The following is a 5,776-nucleotide window of genomic DNA, read 5'->3' on the forward strand; positions in this document are numbered from 1 at the left end:
TTGAATAATGAATTAAGCGCGTTGGAGTGGGTCGGTGACCGGCCTGCTGCCGGCTTTTTGCTGATAACACTCTATTTGTGAGTGAATGTAGGTCGGGGACAGTTGGGTGTGAGTTTACTGTGAGAAATTTGTGTTTAAGCTGAGAGAGAGAGAGAGAGAGAGAGAGAGAGAGAGAGGCGGGGTGCGCCCCTGATTCTTTGGGGCTGTCTTAGCCCTCCCCTTATCCCACCTCCTAACAAAGAAAAATTTTTTTAAATTTGTATACAGTTTAAATAATTTTTTTATTTTATTGATGATTGTATATGTTTGTTCCGAGGGGTCTTGTCATTCGTTCCCTCAAATTGTGATAATGTTGTATTATATAAAGTGCATCTTCTATAACCAGGTCACGGATAGCAATCAAGATCCTCAAATCTTCTTCAGAAATTATACCTTCAAACTCATCACAAAATTCTTGTATTTCTGTTTTGAGCATTTTCGTCACTTCAACAATGTTAGAATCATTTTTGATCATTTTTGACTAAATAAAATTTTTAAAAAAGAAAAATAAGTTTTTATAAGATAAGGTTAAAGTAAGACAAAGATGTTGTTAATATTTACGTTGTTCGTTTGTAAACTGTCAATAGATCAAAGTGTTTGTAAATTTAAATATTAAATTTTGCACCCACTCAGACCTATGGGAAATTCACATAGTAAATAAAAAAAGATTATGAAATTATAATGTTGGGTTATTTTTTTATTGTTTCCAAAACCAAAAAAAACAATAAAAAGAGTATTCATTTAGCCACAGCAGTTGTGATTTACATGGGTGTCTTCTTTCTCATTATTTCTGTTTCGTTGAAATAAATAATTATAGGCGAGTTCTTCCATTTCCGGTCCGTCTTCCATATCTTCAGTACAACGACAGCGGATACACTGACAATTATTCGCACCTAAGCAAACGTTGACATCGTTTGCATTGTTTGGAGAAGGAACCTCTACAGGCTCAGTGAACACAAGCTTCTTCAGTGCTTTTTTCCGAGCTTGCAGTTCTTTCTTCTGATCTTGGTCGTTCATTTTCTTTACCGTTTTATTTCTCCGAGTTGGATGGTATCGTTGAACTTTAGTTTTTAAACTGAATTGAAAATAGAAATGTCGAGTCCTATTTATTTAGACTTTTATAAATTATCTAATTTAATAATTTTTTCTTTTTTTAGTTGTGATTTACTTCACCATATCAGATGACACAATCCAATTTTTGTTTTTTGTTGAACAAACAAATTTTGAACTGTATCATCGAAATGTGGGAAGTTAATTAACATATACGTGTTTTTTTTGTTTTTGTTTTGACAGCGCTAGCATAAATTTTTTTTTTTTTTAAAAAATCACTGAATATGATATGGAAAATTTGAATGTTGATCGCATACACACACGTAGATTTTAATTGTTGGTCTTATTCTCTATCCATTTGTATAATACCAATGATCTCAAGTTATGTTTTTTAATACAACGTGAAATTATTCGCATTACACCAATGGTGACGGAAAAAACTAATAAAAGTACTCAACGTTTTAGCTCTCGACTTCGTTTTGAAGTGGGTATCCAACTTTGGGGCTCTATTTATATGAGTCCGAACTTGTTATCTTAAAAAAAAAAAAAAAAAACCACCCTCAACGTACTACTGAGCGTGTGAAAGAAAATTATCGTCTTGCCTTTGCCTTTTTTTGTTGTACATATATATAAAAGATTTCGCAAGATTTCGCATACCTCCTTTATATAAAAACCCAAAATAAAAACATTATTTCATCATAATATTAAATATGATTATTTATTGATTGATAGTTACGTATATAGATATTAATATTTTACGTTTCAGTGGATAGCTGGTTAGCTTTATTAAAGAATGGAAATATACGTATATAGATATTAATATTTTACATTTCAGTGGATGAGTGGTCATCTCTATTAAATTTAGTATAATCAATATATAAAAGAATTGAAATTCTAAATATCTGCAATACAAGACTGAAAACAATCAACATAGCCATTATTAACATTACCGCAAACCACACGTATAGGAAAGTAGTATTTAACGAGTTATTAGTTTTAGCAATATTAAGATCATCTATATAATTATCTACGTAGTCTTTAATATTCGATGATGATTTTTCTGTTGTTGTAGTTGTAGTTGTAGTTGTTTTTGTTGTTTCTGCTATCTCTTCTGGTGCTGATGCTGTTTCTGGATCTTCAGTTGGTTCTCCTAGCATTTCTGATATTGTGGCTTCTGTTGCTTCCCTTGCTTCTTCTACCATTTCTGTTGTTGTTGTTGTTGTTGTCATCTTTGTTGTTGTTGTTGGGGTTTTGTCAGCCTGTATAAAGACACCACATGCTGATAATAAAAACAACATGAAAAATATCATGTTTTTTTTTTTTTTTTTGCTGCTTTTCTTTTTGTAAAAACTTAAAAATGCTTGAAAGTTTCAAAGAAACTAAAATGTGTTCTGGAAATGTAGGTCGCTTTTTATACTACTCCCTATGCCGCTTGGCCGCTTTGTTTAAATTATCGCCATTCCTGTTTTTATATGTATGTGAACTTTTTGTCGACATGCATAAAGTTTTTTTCTGCAAATGGGCAATTTTTTTTTTTGTCGATACACCAAGATATTATTAATACACAATTAATACAAAGTGAGTTATTCAAAATTCCCACGAGAGACGACGGTCTTGCTAGTTGGCAATTTCCTTATGCGGGTCTCACATTCTGTCACAGCGTGTCAGCTTGTCCTCGCAACAAAGTATGTTATCAACTTTGTTTTGCGCATTAAATTTATGTGCACATGTTATTATCAACATGCATTTGTCCAGCAAATGGAAAATTTTCCAATGTCAATAAAAAAAACCACAACGTCCTGTTTTTTTGCAACAAAGTATTGAATTATTGAAAATTTTATTTATACAAAGTGCCGACGAGAGACCGCCTTCGCAACAAAGTGTGTTATCAATTCCGACGAGAGACCGCCTTCGCAACAAAGTGTATTATCAATTCCCACGAGAGACCGCCTTTGCAACAAAGTGGTGTGCCAGCAAAATCTTTTTTGCGCAGTAATCTTGCTATTCAGGATGATGATGATGATGATGATGACGGTTTCGATCTTGAACAAAAAAAGAAAAATTGTATAATTTTTTTAAATATACTGAATGTATGTACTACTTACAAAATTTTATAAGAAGTCATAATTTGTAAAGCGTCATGTTCATCAATTAATTTTTGTTGAATGTACTTGGCATGTTGTTGTTGTTGTTCTTCTTCTTCTTCATATTTCTCATAGTCTACTAGATCATTTCCATTATTAGACGTTTCAAATTTATTAAAGATAAAATTTAAATTTTTAATATGTTCCAATCGTGTTTGAATATTTAAAAGTTTTTCCTTGTCCTCAGGCGTTATAATGTTAAAATATTCTCGTATGAAATCTATAATTTTTTTTAAAATGCTCATATTTTCGTGTTTTTTTTTTTTTTTTTTTTTTTTTTTTTGTTTTGTTTTTTTTTGTTTGACTTTTTCTTCTTGTTATATTCTATTGGATATCCATGTGTAAGACTTGCACATAATCATTGATGTCGTATGTTCCAATGTTTCGTTCTGACTGACTTCTGAAAATTGACTGTACTCCATTATCTGACTGACTTCTGACAACTGGCTGTACTCCATCATCTGATTCATTTTCATCATTAAAATCTCGTTCATATAGAAAACTTGTTTCCCGGAGTTGATTATTTTTTGGCATATCGCAGTAAATTCTTAATATTTTGTTCATAAAATCACTGTAATATCGACAATTAATATCTATCAATCCTCTCAAATATCTTAATTTAAAGTGTCTTGCATATACGTTCGGTGACTCAATCACTCCGCCAATATTTTTCTCCATCCTTATTAGATGACGGCGAAAATTTTCCACCGCGTCAGAGACTGAGGGGAACGTTGCTGGCAATGGTTCATATCTAAATGTTGTTTCACGTTCAAATTGTCGCCGGTTCGTCTCTTTTGTAGAATCAATTTTTGTTACTTTAAAACACACGAGTACGAGAAGTACTACTTTTAGTAAAAACACCTTGTTGTTCATTTTTCTTCGATGCTCTCTTAAGAACTAGTTTTACAGAATTATTCCTGTGGTATATTTATACTGGTGCGTATATATGTATGGAAAAAAAGGTAAAAAAAAAAAATAGGTATACATTGTATGCGACTTGTATTTATTTGAAACGCAATAGCTGTTTGATCTCTTGAATAAGGCACACACATGTACAAATTTACATATGTATGTGTATAGTAATGTTACAGAATTGCGATAAAGTAAAATATGTATACCTACATATAACCGCAATAGTTGTTTGACCCCCTTTGAATTGTGATTAAAAAATACATTGTATGTGCGCTCATCATTTTATTTATTTTTTATTTGAAATATAGTGAACATACATATAGTTGTTTTTTTACATACAATATGTGCGATTATAATTTTTATTTGAAATATAGGAGTACATAATTTGTATTTGAAATATAGGAGTACATAAAATATATTTGAAATATAGGAGTACATAAAATATATTTGAAATATAGGAGTACATAAAATATGATTACAAAAATTAAAGTGTCAATTATTTATTGAGCTCCACATTGCTCAATTGATTTTCATATGTAACATTTGAGTGTAGTTATTAATGTCATCATTAATGATGACATTTTCCAAGCTATCGGGGTTTTTTCTAACTTCTACTTGTTCGATTTCCCCGTTGTCTAATATCCGTTCAATTATTTTTGTTTCATAAAATTGAGTGCAATGTAATGTTAGAATCTTCTTTTCATAATTACTTTCATATAAGCAACGAATTGAGATAGCCGTATCTTTATATTTAAGGTTAAAATGTCTATAAAATGGGGTAGTAGCGTTTATTATTCCTCCGATATATTGTTCTTTTTCTATTAAGGCCTCCTGAAAAGATTTCACCGCATCCTCTCTAGTAAATTGCTCATAACTGTCACTGTAAATTTCTTCTATTGAGCTTTCTGTTGTCGGTTGTTGTGGTGGTGGCGATGGCTCTGTAGATTTTTATATATTTTTTTTTTTTTTTTTTTTTAGTAATTAAAAAAAATAATGTATTGTTGTCTTTAACAACATCGTTACCTCCGCTCTTTTTTGACCTCGTTTCCAGTATCGTTGATGTAGTTGTAGTTGTTTTTGCTGTCGTTGACGATAATGTTGTTGTTGTTGTTGTTGTTGGGGAAGACATCGTTGTCAAATCAAACAGTTCAACATCCGTTTTTGATTCCTTATTGAGAAACTCGAATGTGAGGTCTATTTTTATAACATCGTTGTTTGGCAAGGTATAATTAAATTGTATAGTTTTTATAGTTGTCGGTTTGCAATTTCCTGAATGTGCATTAAATAGCAAAACAGTTGCAAGGATTATAATTTGTAACATTTTTTCAACTTCTGAATTATAGTTTCTAGTTTCGAATCTGATTTATTACTAATTTCTACATCATGTTCGTGTAAACAAGAAAACTAGAAAATATATTTTATCGTATGTAATGTTTTCTCGAAGCTCTGTTGAAAGCGTCATGTTTTCTCGAAGCTCTGTTGAAAGCGTCTTACGTATATGTATATACAATGCATATTATTTTTCAAGCTCGTTTTTATACTTTGTTTACAGTAATCTGTAATCTGTGACTTGTTGTTTTTGTTGTTGTTGTTGTTGTTGTTCTCTTACTCAGAACGAGAGAAATTAAGTA

General features: G+C 31.1%; 2 long non-coding RNA genes across 2 annotated transcripts; both read right to left on the bottom strand.

Annotated features, from left to right (window-relative positions):
* Positions 1-2,886: 2,886 nt before the first annotated feature.
* LOC122319945 lies at positions 2,887-3,428 on the bottom strand. Its single transcript, XR_006245409.1, has 2 exons — positions 3,195-3,428; positions 2,887-3,131 (listed from the first exon to the last, which is right to left on the bottom strand). It is a non-coding gene; the product is annotated as an uncharacterized LOC122319945 (long non-coding RNA).
* Positions 3,429-4,410: 982 nt separating this feature from the next.
* Positions 4,411-5,500, bottom strand: LOC122319944. The gene is made up of 2 exons (XR_006245408.1): positions 5,169-5,500; positions 4,411-5,083 (listed from the first exon to the last, which is right to left on the bottom strand). It is a non-coding gene; the product is annotated as an uncharacterized LOC122319944 (long non-coding RNA).
* Between the last annotated feature and the right edge of the window lie 276 nt (positions 5,501-5,776).

This window comes from Drosophila ficusphila, unplaced genomic scaffold (genome assembly GCF_018152265.1).
Source record: "Drosophila ficusphila isolate 14025-0441.05 unplaced genomic scaffold, ASM1815226v1 contig_309, whole genome shotgun sequence".
NCBI classification, from domain to species: domain Eukaryota; kingdom Metazoa; phylum Arthropoda; class Insecta; order Diptera; family Drosophilidae; genus Drosophila; species Drosophila ficusphila.